Here is a 14,239-nt window from a genome sequence, read left to right on the forward strand (position 1 = left end):
ACAATGATTATTGCTAATAGGTTTTAAATGATCTTGCTATGTTATTATGGTTGATTTAAGAAGAAAGATGGCATCAGGCCTCTTTCTGAGATGTGTGGAGAGCCTCCAGCAAGTGCTGCTCAAACCTAATTTATACATTCACAGGGAGGCTGGAGCCAAGGCTTCCTCAGGCCATTAACCTAAACTGGATTTCAGAGAAGAGAATCTCCCTTGGACAATTTAAAAGGCAATCTTCGTGCTATTACAACTTTAATTTTTTAAAGCTTTGGCTTTTTACAAGACACGCTTTACCTTCTTACATTGTCTTCACTCTGTCTCTCAGCTTAATTCTCCCTTTTCCCAGAGCATATGTCTATTTATAACCCAGCACTCTGGCATGAAGGTATATTGGAAAGACTGTAACCCCGATAATAACTGTTGGTGGCAGATTATTCAATTATGACTTCTCTTATTTCTCTAAGGGTTCCTTAAGACTCTTTCTTGGCTGCCGTTTGGTTCTTTGTGTAATCATTGCAGGCAAGAGGGGGAAATGGCAGTGCATTAAAGTTTTTTAATAAAAATAGAAATGAAAGACAATCCCCGGCTTTATTTCCAAAAAAGGGTGAAGGGGTGAACTTTTAATAGCCAAAAAAAGCTCGGTAGTCAGGGAACCAGTGGCTTGACAGTAGGCAATGCAACAATTAGATCCCCAGAAAATAATGGAATAGCTTCCACATCATTAAGGATTCCCAGGAATGGAAAAAGAACGCAGGAATCCTCAATATGAGTCATTAAAAACTTTTTGCCCTAAATTAGTGAGGCTTTTTCAGGATTTGGATGGGAAATGTGAAGGTGAAATGACCTAGGGAAAACAAAGCTATAACAAGTTAGAGAAACTACCTGAAAAATTAGAAACGTACATATTTCATCTGATAGCAGTCATGTTCCTATTGTGTGATCTGGCAAAAGGTTAAATTCTTCCTGTTTTGTAACACTGACACTTTTAGAAAGATATGGTAAGAGAGTAGGATTTTTTTTATTTTTAAATATTTATTTATCTTTATTTTGCCTGAATCTAGTCTTGGTTGCATCACTCAGGATCTTTCACGGTGCTGCACAGGCTTAGTTGTCCCGCTGCATGTGGGATCTTAGTTCCCCGACCAGGAATTGAACCTGCATCCCCTGCGTTGGAAGGCAAGTTCTTAACTACTGGACTACCAGGGAAGACTCAGGAAATTTTAAACTGTCCTGTCTCCGTCATTATCCTCTGCATACTTTATTTATTAACTCTCCTTCATGCTTCTGCCTTGCTTTTATTTTTCCTGAGTGGTCTTCCCGTGCAGACTAGCCATCTGCAAAGCAGATGAAAGCATCAACATTCTCACTACTGGTAGAAAAAGTTAACTAACAACCTGCATGGACAGGTTAGGGCTGATAAAGATTAATCAAGCAGAGGAAACCAGGCTAAGACCAGAATGCTAAATAAATATCCATAAATGTGGAGTCTTGCATATAGGTCAAAAAGACAAGACAGAGGAAAGAAGTCCTTCATTAGCAGGAGTTGAAACTCATGGGGCAATGTTGCTGCTGCTGCTGCTGCTGCTAAGTCACTTCAGTCACATCTGACTCTGTGCGACCCCACAGACGGCAGCCCACCAGGCTCCCCCATCCCTGGGATTCTCCAGGCAAGAACACTGGAGGGGTTGCCATTTCCTTCTCCAATGCATGAAAGTGAAAAGTGAAAGTGAAGTCGCTCAGTCGTGTCCGACTCTTAGCAACCCCATGGACTGCAGCCTACCAGGCTCCTCCATCCATGGGATTTTCCAGGCAAGAGTACTGGAGTGGGGTGCCATTGCCTTCTCCGTGGGGCAATGTTAGTTGATGTTAAATGTAATATGAGTCATCAGTATTTTGTGTCTTATGGAAGATCATATTTTTTGGAACATAGGGTAGAAATCTCATTTCGTTTCATGCTGGTTAGACTGTGTCTAGAATGTTTGGGGCACACTGTGATCATCATGCTTTAAGAAACCTGGACCCCTCAAATAGGGTTTTTACCTGATAATGAGAAGATATAAATTGGGGCAGGTGAGAAACAGCCAGAAGTTTGAGAGTCCTCTTAGGTTTTCTATTATTTCCTAGGCTGTACAGTTACCAAACTACTGTTAAAAAGAGTAGAAACAAGGTCAAGGATGGACAATTCCAAATTTTAAAATGCTATCTTTTAAACCTCCAACTCAAAAACCTATGGTTTATTTTAAAGTTTTTTTTTTTTTTTGGATAGGGACCATTTTTTTAAAGTCCTTATTGAGTTTGTTATAATATTTCTTCTGTTCTATGTTTCAATTTTTTTGCCACAAGTCATGTAGGACCTTAGCTCCCCAAAGATGGGGTGAACTTGCACCCCCTGAATTGAAAGGTGGACTATTTAAACCACTGGACTGCCAGGGAAGCCCCAGTGTAAATTTTAGAATCAGGATTTCATTGTTTTGTCCTTGGGAAGTAGACTTACATCTTACTGCCTCTGTTTTTCCATCATTGAAATAGAATACATGAGCTAGTCTTCTTTGTTTTGGTATATTCCACTTTGTGAAATATTTCGCAGTGAGCGAGATAGTGTGCATATGCCAAGAATTAATTAGCACTGGCCTCTGCACTGCAGTGCTTCCCTCGGAAAACTGAGGAAGGCTCTGAGTCATTGCTGCATGGAGGTGGCTGAGCGGGCGGGAAGTGAGGAGCAAGGGCTTTGCACTCTTCGGGCACACACACTGGCACTTTTCAATTATTTATGCAGCTTAATCCCATTGAAAAAGCACATTCTCCAAAGAACACCCCCAGGTCCTCTACATGTTCGAGCTGGCTGAAAGTAATATGGGAAAAATGAGAGTGAGGGCTGTGCTTAAGGGAGCTTGTCTGACCTGCCCAGAGACCCTTGGTATTAAAACAGGCAGTTTGCTTAGCTAATAATAACTATATTCAAGACTTGTCATCTTCAAAGAACTTTAATTAATCCTCATAACACCCTGGTGGGCTGCAGAAGGTAAGTGTTATTATCTCCATTTCATATGGAGGCAAAATGCAGGCACAAATAGAGAAGGAAAATGATTTGTTCGAGGTAGCAGCTGTAAAGTTAAATTTAGCGCTAAGGAATACCTTAAGCCACATGCCCTCCTGGAGCAAAGTCCCCTTAGTGATGTACATGGGGCAGACTGCGTGGGGCTGATTTTAAGAGCTACAGAGGGGGCAGGTGGAAAACACAACCTGACCAAAATGTCTTACCTGAGACACAGGAGTAGTAAAAGGACAGCTAGTGAGGGCAGAGGAAAAATGAATCTGGGCAGAGGGTGTCATTAAAAAAAAAAAAGGAGTCAGATAGACCATCCAGTTTTGCTCTGAGCATACAGAATTATTCATCTCTGATGCAATAATCTCACAGCCCAAAATAAAACAACTAAAATAAAATATAATGAAGACTTCAAAGTCTTAATTGCAATAAAAACAGAGATGGAGGAAGAGATGGAAGCAGAGCTGTCTAGGGACATGATTGTTCTGAGGTCTTTGCCTGGGTGGGTGAGTGACCGCTGTGGCTGGATGGCTGTTTTTCCCTTCTACATCACAAATGTCTCCTATTACTTACCTGACACCCTTTGCCCCTGTGATTACAGCCCACAGAGCTTATGCTGTGCCTGTCGTTTTACAAACTCTCTTTAGTTTGCTTTTCCTTAGGAGGATAAAAGACTTGTTCCACTGGCTGTTGATAGTGAATGTCACCCACCAGATGCTGTAGTCACGTGATTAGGGTTTGGAGGGTCTTCAGGAGAGTTTCATCTGACATTATCTTTTCCAGAGGAGGATACAAAGGTCAGGAAAGAAACTTGACCTGCTCAAGCTCAACTTGATGGAAAATGAAGGCATGAGAAATGGAGACCAGGTATATTGCCTTCTGTGATCAGTCTTCTTAGAGAAAATTCTTAAGGTCACACTTACAACATTTGCATCAGTTGTATTAAGAGTGCCTACAATGAAAATCTTTGGAAAACTTATTAAACACTTCAATAATACAAGGTTAATGATGGTGGACCTTAAGGAGATGAGAGCCAGGGATGTGGCCAAAACTCCCTAACTGTAATTTACCTGTATAGTTTTTTTTTTTCAGATTGGCATGGGACATTTTTAAAACATGTATATTCTTTTTGGCTGTGCTGGGTCTTCATAGCTGCATGGGCTTTCTCTGGCTGCAGCAAGCAGGGGCTACGAGTGGTGGTGAGCGGGAGCTACTCTAGTTGAAATGCGAGGGCTTCTCACTGCCGTGGCCTCTCTTGTTGCGGAGCAGGGGTCTACAGTGGGCACAGGTTTCAGTAGCTCTTAGTTGAACAGAGGAGCTTTAGTTGCCAAAACAAAGGTCTGCAATCTGGATTGGTGAAGTCACAATGAAAAGGGAGAAGCGGGAGTATATAGCCCTCGGTGCTCCCCTTACGCTTCCATAATTATCTGATCCAAAAAGGTCAATAATCGTCTGTCCCATTGCAAGTTGAGAGAGAAAACAGAAACTGTGGGTGTATTTCTGTAGCCATTTCTCTGAAATAGAATAAATCATGTTAGGAAACTCAAGGAATCATCTTATACGGTCTGAGTTTCTAAAAATAATATATTGAAAAGGCCAAGGAAAATGATCAGAGAACACCAACACTATATGAAAGAAGGAATTTGAAATGATACCTGAAATGGGGCCTGGAACGTATCCAGCGGCTCAACACACTAAGCTAAATTGTTTCCAGTTTATCTGAGATGATTTTGCTATGTGTTTGAAGGGAGTGCATAAAGAAAAACAAGAGGGGAAAATCATGGTAATTTCACAACAGGACATGTCTGAACTCTGAAGGAAAACAAAACAACATTATTTCTTATGAGTCCCAGCAAGAATGGCAACAGATAACAGGGACAGAGAAAGCAAAGATTGCAGCCGCCTTGAGGAATTGAGTTAGGAAGAACAGGATTTGACAGGAAAAGGTGCGTGTGTTTTGTGTTTGAGTCAATTGCGTTTGTCTCTGGAAGAATGCTGGCATATTCAGGAGGGTTTTCTTAGAGTTGGTTGGTTATTTTTCACTCACTCATGTTTGCATCAGAAGGAGGCATCAGTCTCTGCCTCTGTCAGAACACTAAGTGGAAAAACCATTTCTCCATTTCCCAGACATCACGTGAAATGGACACGTTCAAAGGCAGGTCCTGTCTCGGGGGCAGTAGACATCAGAGGACTACAGAAGGGTCTTCCTCCTCTCAAGCCAGGTGGTCCATGGTGAGTGTGAGATGGCCACTATTATGGGATGTCAGAGGCTCCCGGGTAATGATGGAAACTCTTGCCCATCTACCGTCACCTGAATCCTTTCTTCCTTCAGACAGTGAGTATGCGTGCTAAGAGACTTCAGTCGAGTCCTACTCTTTGCAACGCTATGGACCTTAGCCTGCCAGGCTCCCCTGTCTGTGGGTCTCTCCAGGCCAGAATACTGGAGTGGATTGCTGTGCCCTCTTCTAGGGGATCTTCTCGACCCAGGGATCAAACCTGAGTCTTTTATGTCTCCTGCATTGGCAGACGAGTTCTTTACTACTAGCGCCCTCTGGGAGTGCCTCCCACCAAATGTTTAGTATGCTTCACCTACTTGGAGAGTCCAGTGAAAGGAAGATTCAGGTGACAGCTTTGATAATTCCCTGGATGTATGCTCTTCCCTAGAGACTAGACTCACTGTCTTATGAAGAAATACCTCTTTACGGGGCTGTAGATTTCTAAGACAAAATATATATGACTACCCTCCCCAAACCAGCATTTCCTTCCGTAGAGAAAATTAGAGTGAATCATGTGATTTTTCTTTTAAGTTCATAGGTTTGGAATGAATCTATGGAAAGAACATTTCTCACAGAGAAATTTGATTTCTTTTCCATATATGTTATGGCAGAATGCTTCATTTGGGGCTGAATGTTTGTTATCTCACTCCCATCCTGCACACACCCACACTCCAACTACTTGAACCAATTCTATTTATCCTTCAAAGACAAGCCCTGCTTCATGTCTCTAACAGATTTAATTGCTCCCATTTTTGTCTTCCCATAATCATTTGTGGATAAAAATGCATTAACGTCAATTAAGTATGAACGTTTTGATGAATGAGCACAACTTACATACTCTACTGTGAGGGTAATGAGTTTGGAATAATAATATAAAATAAAAAAAATCCTGGGTTTAAATCCAGACTTCACCACTTGGTAGGTCCCTTATCTCCTGTAAACTCAGATCCCTCATCTGTATAATGGGAATAATTATACTGACCCTGCAGGACAGTTGTGAGGTTTAGGTACCATCTATATAATGCACTCAGCATGATCCCCTTAAAGGGGCTCACTAAATGGCAGCTATTATTAGCCTACTGTATTATGGTCAATTATGCGTGCAGTTTTATCTTATAGGCAATGAGGAGCCATTAAAGCTTATTAAGAAAGGAAGTGGCATTAGAAAGGTGATTTTGGAATACAAACTGGGGAATGTGTAAGGAAATGAAGAGCTGACAGGTGATTTAGATAAGAAATAAGCAAAATCAAAAGAATACACTTGGTTATATCAGGACCAGAGGTGACCCTGGTGAGCTGGGCAGGAGCTAAGTGAAAATGCCCAGCAGCAGAGATAGACGCAGTTCCCTGGATCCTTGCCTGTTCCTCTGTTATTCTCCTCGACCACTGACTGCCCTTTGTCACTGTGCGTCTGTTCCTTCTGTTTCCTCTGCCTGAGCACACGGCTCAGCATCGTTGCATCACTTGGGCTAAAGTCCTGCTCCATTCCTTCTTTCTCAGGAGCAGCAAAAGCCAGTTACAAATGACTCATTCCTCGAATTTCTAATTCTCCTTCATTTCACCTCAATATCTGTAGCATGAGGAAGAATATCATGACAACAGGCTTTTCTAGGTATAAAATGCATGGCATTGTGCTTTATTAGTCAAATTAGAGCATCCTTTTTTTTAAGTCTTTATCAAATGTATTACAATGTTGCTCCTGTTTTATGTTTTGGTTTTTTGGCCACAGGGCATATGGGATCAAACCCATACACCCTGCATTGGAAGGCAATGTCTTAACCACTGGACCACCAGGGAAGTCCCATAGCATTCTTTTTCAGAGAAGAAGAAAATAGACTTGAATAGGGCATAGTTGTTGAGGGGCCACCACAACACTGTTGCATTGTGAACAGGGAAAATAGAAGACAAAACAAGCAGAGATTTAAAGAGAGGGATTAGAGTTAGACTCTATGGGGAATGCCCTGAATTTCAAGATGGACATATAACAAGATAAGCTATACAGAAACATTCCCCAGAATCTTCTTCCCAAATACGTTGAAAGATAGGAGAAAGAAGCTGGTACCAAAGCAGCTTCAGGTCATCAGGCTGGATGTGACTAGGACACTCTGAAGGACCCTTGGCAGCCCTGGTCTCTTGTGCCTTTGCATGCAAACCTAAGAATAGAAGCTATGCTATGAGTGGGAAAGAAAAGCCCATCCTGCACTCCTCTGTACCTAGGCTGGGCTCCGAGGATCCAGAGAGATATCAGACTCACAGGTTGTTCATCACAGATGATGTGCTGAGGCCCCTTCAATAAAACCAGCGCCCCCAAGACTCCACTACCCCGCTTCCAAAATCCCCAAGACCTGAGTGGGCCACAGGATGTAGATCACAGGGAGGTGAAATAAGCCAATAACACAGGCATCTTAACCATTTTAGGAGAGTGAAAACCATTTAACCCCCAATGTAATGGCTGTGGTGCCTGTCCAAGGAAGAAATAAATTGGTTTTAACTTACGCAGCTTGGGCTTCGGAGAGAAATAAAAAGGCAAAATAGAAAAGGCAGAATTGTTGAGCATCTCTGGGATCTTCCTTTAGCTGTTTGTGACTGCAGAAACAAGAAGCATCGGCGTGGAGTAAATCTAATCACATTTAGACACAGCCCTGTAGTCAATAGAGAGAAGGAAGATATTATAGGACTCTAATCTTCTTGGAGATGGAAACAGGGAAGAAAAACCCAGGACAGGATTATGAAGTTAGCTGACCTGCTGTTAAACACAGAGGAGTCACGGAGGTGAGCATTGCCTGGACAAGCCCAGCGTGCACTGGGTATTAACAGGGTCCTTAGTAACAAAGTGGGTAGGGTTGGATATAGCCTGCTGTGCTGCCTGAGTTTAGCAGGGGCTGGAAGTAACTCAGCAGAGAGCCCTGAGCTAGATCTGTTTTCAGTTATCACCTGCAAATAATTACAAAGAGGTTACTTGCGAGATGGCTCTCAAGACCTGCCATACTCTTTGTCTGCACGATGCTCCTCCTTGTTATACAATTAAAGCCATTTATCTCCATATGCTGGCTACCATGTCATCCTGACACTTGGGACCAACATGTCTTTAGTCAGTGAAGGATGGAAGAGCCATGGTGGGATAGTCAGCATCAGGGCTGTCTGCTGCTGATTTGCTCTGACCTTGTATTACAATTCTAGAAATTTTATCCTAGTCTAGTTCTCAGATTATCTGCATTTATGAAAGTACACAAAACATTTAATATTTATATATTATATATGCATGTATTATATAATGCAGTGTAGCTCTCAGATTAGATGTGTTTATTATCATAAAAATACAATGCATAACATATATGCTGATATGTTTATGTTATGTATTATATGTAATCATAAATACAGCTAATCTGAGAACTAGATGCATTACACACATACACACACTCATAATTTCCAAAGCTAGTGACTTCCCTTCAAACAGCAGTTCAAGGGTCCAGTCTCATTTTGTGGCTCCATCACCTTCCACTATGGTTTCCAAAGTCTCTTTTTAATCTGTATCAGGTCAGCAGAAGGTAAGACTATGGAGAGTCTGGAGGGGAGGTTTTGCGGGGCCTGATCCAAGTGAGAATTCTTTTTTTTTTTTTAAGATTTTTTTTGACGTGGATCATTTTTAAAGTCTTTATTAAATTTTGTTCAATATAATAGATGTCACGCGAGTGTATTCCTCGGTTCTTTGTCTTGTCACAACAAAGATTTGGAGCGATGGACGTTAAAGCCCTCAGTGCATCACAGCTCTCAGGTCTTGGACAAACCGTGTTATAGCTCTTAGGCAAATCAGTGTTACAGCTCTATTTTATTTAGAAGATAGCAGGGGAGAGAGAGAGAGAGTAAGAGAGAGAGAGAAAGAGCACACGCACGCGGGAGAGAGAGAGTCCGTCAGAAAGCGCTTATTGTTTGCTCATTCCCTGGGGGCTCAGAGGTTAAAGCATCTGCCTGCAATGCAGGAGAAGTGGGTTCGATCCCTGGATCAGGAAAACCCCCTGGAGAAGGAAATGGCAATCCACTCCAGTATTCTTGCCTGGAGAATCCCATGGACAGAAGAGCCTGGCGGTCTACAGTCCACGGGGTCGCAAAGAGTAGGACACGACTGAGCGACTTCACTTCATTGAATTTTGTTACAATATCGCTTCTGTTTTATGTTTTGGTTTTCTGGTCACAAGAAATCTGGCATATGGGATCCTAGCGTCCTGACGAGGGATTGAACCCACACCCTCTGCACCCGCTGCATTGGAAGGTGAAGTCTTAACCACTGGAGAGCCAGGGAAGTTCCAGGTGAACATTCTTAACCTGAAACCGGGGCCTCATTTCCTTTAAGGCTTCGTCTTGGCTGCTCCTTCCACTCCCCTATACAATTTCCATCCTTTTGTAAACTATGTTTGAAAGGTCTTCTTGAATTAGAAGCTGGCCCAAATGAGAGAGGCTTTGACGGATTACCTCCGCTCTTAATCCTGTGAAATATTCTGCCTTGGTAAATAGCAAGCATTATGAACATGAATGTTTTCAGCTCAGGTAACAGCTTGGGAAGCCTCTCTCTCAGCATGGAATTGAAAAGGAAATTTCCCCACCCACTAATTTTGTGATGTTCTGTTCTGACTATACAAGGACAAGAAGTAATGCTTGAAAATAAGACAAGATCCTGTATAGTTGAAGGTTTTAATTATACTTATTAAAGCAATCATTATTATAATATTAACACTACTTGCATAATACATTTGATTTACAAAGTGCTCCTTAAGCACTAGTTCCTAAATAAAATAATGAATTTGCAAACATTCATTACAAAGTCGGCTTTCTGGTGACTCAGAATCTTGCCTGCCAATTCAGGAGACTGTGGGTTCAATATCTGGATCAGGAAGATTCCTTGGAGAAAGAAATGGCAACCAGCTCTCATTTTCTTGCCTGGGAAGTTCCATGGATAGAGGAGCAGGGCGGGCTACAGTCCATGGGGTCGCAAAAAGTTGGACATGACTGAGCGAGCGACTGAGCATGCACAATTATAAAGTCAGTATATAGGACTTCAAGTTGAGTTTAGAATTGGGGTTTCTTTCCCTAACAAGGACACTCTCTTTTCAGGTTTCATAATTCCCTTACCGGAAAATGGAAGACTAAAAACTCAGTGAATATTATAAGGATCAGATCCTGTTCGAGCATTAAGAATAGTCCACGTTAAGGGCCTGCTACATATTCATAGTGTGGGAGAGCATAGATAAAAGTATGACTTTTGAAATTTTGATTTGTGATCATCTCTGAATCCATATGTACTCATTAAATGCCACTGAATACATTTTTAATAATGAGAAGGAATTTGACAAATGACCTGTCTGAGCTGAACAAAGAGATTTAACACAGCAGATCTCACACAACAGAGAAAATACCTGGAGAGTGTTAAAATCCCATTTGTTAAAGTATATCGTATTATGTTCAAACTGTCCATTTTAAGACCAGTTGCTTATAATAATCACTGTCACGGTGCCTTATAGTCCTATCTTAGTAACCGAAGGGCCAATTTACTCCGTATCTGCAACATTAATAGGTTTGATTAGTCTTGAGTACATACATTTCCCAACAATACCGTTCCAGAAAGGGGAAACCATTCTCATTGTCACATTAAGCTGTGCCATGGAACAAGACTTCAACATTTTTTATTTTGTATTTGGGATCTCTTTCTTTCCCAAGGATTGGAATCAATAGAGAAGAAGATAAGAAATGACCTTTTTATAAATTTGTGTAAAGAAGACCAAAAAAAAAAAAAAAGAACTATTAATGATCAAGGAAAGAAAGAGAAAGTCAATATTTACTGAGTTGTTTTGTGCCAGGCACTGTTCTAGGGCATTGATAGTCTGGGTCTTTTAAATGTTGGGAGGGTAAACAGGGCTGTGCTTATTTAGTTACCTCTCCATTGTTCAGTGGATATATTTGATTACCTTTGAAAATCTTAGTCTTAACTCTTTGCTTTTATCTGTGCAAGTTCAGAACCCTTCGCCTCCATGCCTAGCTGATAATTTCCTGGATAACTCATAATTCCCTGGAGAACTCACATTTTATATACAGTATAATTAAGAAAATGTTTTATAGATGGGTAATGGGAAGCTACTGTATAGCACAGGGAGCTCAGATCAGTGTTCTGGGATGACCTGGAAGGGTGGGTTGAAGGGAAGAAAGGGTCAAAGGGGAGGGGATATACGTATACATATGATTGATTCACCTTGTCTTACAGCAGAAATTAAACACATTGTAAAGCAATTATACTCCAATTTAAAAAAATAATAGATAAATAAAAATATACTATACTGTGATATAAATAAATAATCTAGTGAAAAAAATATTGTTGCAAATAAAGTCACAGTATGACAAATCCAAATATAAATGACTTTCTAAAAAAATGTCTGATGTTCAGATTACCACCAATGATACCAAACTACATTTGTGTTGCTAACTAAGAATGATCTGTATAAATCACTCTATTTCCACTGATTTTGTCTTTTAAGAAGTGAAAGAAAACCACCAGTAATTCATGTTCATTTAAAGTTCATTTTTAGCAAATAGCAGATATAATTCCAAAATAATTGAAAACAGGTAAAATACCAAAGTCAATGTGGTAAATATAATGAATATAAAGAAATGGAAACCTAAGCCTAGGTAAATGCTTAAGGATCATTTAGTTACTCCAGTTTACAACATAGGTTGAAGATTCACAGTCAGACATGTTAAGTGACTTTCCCAAAGTCCCCCAAACAGAGAATAGCAAACATTCAGTCATCCTAAATTTCTTAACAGAAACCTGAAGATAGTATTTTTTTTTTTACATTTATCAAAAAGAGATTGTTCATGGAGTAGATTCCTTTCCTTCATGACAGGAATGACATTTCTAGATGTTCCTTATTCACATTTCTGCCTAAAACAAAACTAAATGAACCCTATATGTTAAAGGCATCAACTGCCCCTGTTGTCTTCTATATTTCTGAAGACTTTTTTTTTCTTCCTTTTCAGCACCCAACATCTGTAATTGTTCTTTAATATGGCTCAACACTCTGATTCTTTCTTTAGCAATAATCTCTCTACAACTTTCTTCAGCCACCCCATCCCTTGGCTTCTGGTGCTCCACCTTTAAACTCTTCATATCAAGTAGTCCTTTCTCTGCTCTTCACCTCTTCTCAGCCCAATTTCTCTGACATTCACTCTCCTACAATTCACTTCCTATCTAAATCTTCAGCTTAGGGACACGGCCAATTTCTCACTGTCTCCAAGCACCCTCCTGTCTTCACTTTCCTCTCTGCCCATCTTAGATTTCATGATCCGTCGTTCAATATAATTATTATATACAAACACCACCCCCTCCCTCTCCCTCCTCATCTTTCATACTGCAGTGGCAAAACTCCTGGTCGTAACCAGCAATTCTTTGTCTTTTTGGTGCCTACATTTAAGCAGCCAAACATAAAGAGAGAAAATAATATGACTAGGATGACTAGATTAGCTTTAAATTCATAATTTAAAAAGCTATAATAGGCACTAAACATGTCCTGGAAATTCTACTTTCCATCCACCAAAGCCTCAATCATCTCCTCCTTTCTCACTCTTGTTACAACCGAGAGATTTCTTACTTCCTATTAAAGGCTAGTTCTCCACTTGTGCCCATCATTTTTCTCCAATTCGAGTTTCTTATACCATCAGCACTCCTTTTCCCCCTTCATATATTCATCCAACAGACCTATATCATAGATTGTATAGAATATAAAACTGTTTTTGGTTTGATGGAAGCTATAGGAAGGAACCCGGGTTTTGTTTCAAGTGTGAGCCTAAACAGGATACTGGTGAGATATGATTCACATATTGAAAAATAAAAAGGCCATTGCAAAACTATGAAGAGAGAGAGAGTAAGAGGAGGGATACCCCTTAGTATCTGTTGAAACAGAATAGAGAACATGGTGGCTTGACCACAATGGGTTTAGAGAAATGATGGCAAGCAGCAAGATTAGAGACATCTATTTCAATATAAAATCAAAATGACTTGCTGACAGTGTGAATAAAGAGCGATGAGGGAAAGAGGAATTATGAATGAAACTTAGATTTGGGGCCAGAAGAATTGGCTCGTTTTCTCCATTTCCTCAACTATTATTCATTTTTTAAATGAATGATGATATATTTCAAACATATAGAAAACAGCAAAAATAACATCATAAATTTTCAATGAACCTCTGTGCTGTGCTTAGTTGCTCAATTGTGTCTAACTCTCTGTGACCCCATGGATTGTATCCTACCAGCCTCCTCTGTCCTTGGGGATTTTCCAGGCAAAAGTACTGGAGTGGTTGCCCTGCCCTATTCTAGGGAATCTTCCCAACCCCGGGATCAAACCCATGTTCCCACATTGCAGGCAGATTCTTTACTGTCTGAGCCACCAGGATTTAAGCTTGAGCTTACCAAGATTTATATAAGGATGTTAATATTTTGCCATGTTTCTTTTAAGAAAGTTTCTTTTAAGAATTCTTAAAAGAATATCTCTCTTTTAAGAATGAAGTATTACAGAAAAAGCTAAAAATTTATGCTATTTCTTCTTCCCTTCCCTCTTTAGAAGAAGCTATTTTCCTGAAGTAGATGTGTATTTTTGCCATGAACATTTTTTCAATTTCATTTTTCTCTATACATATCTACCCACCAATTTTTAAATACTGTGCCATGTTTGAAAATTTAGATAAGTGGTATATTTTGTGTTCTTCCCAGGTGGTAAATAATTCGCCTGCCAATGCAGGAGATGTGGGAGACTTGGGTTCAATCTCCAGGTCGGGAAGATCCCCTGGAGTAGGAAATGGCAACCCACTCCAGTATTCTTCCTTGGGAAATCCCATGAACAGAGAAGTCTGGCGGGCTTCAGTACATGAGATAGCGA

Source organism: Bos taurus, chromosome 29 (assembly GCF_002263795.3).
Source record: "Bos taurus isolate L1 Dominette 01449 registration number 42190680 breed Hereford chromosome 29, ARS-UCD2.0, whole genome shotgun sequence".
Lineage (NCBI taxonomy): Eukaryota > Metazoa > Chordata > Mammalia > Artiodactyla > Bovidae > Bos > Bos taurus.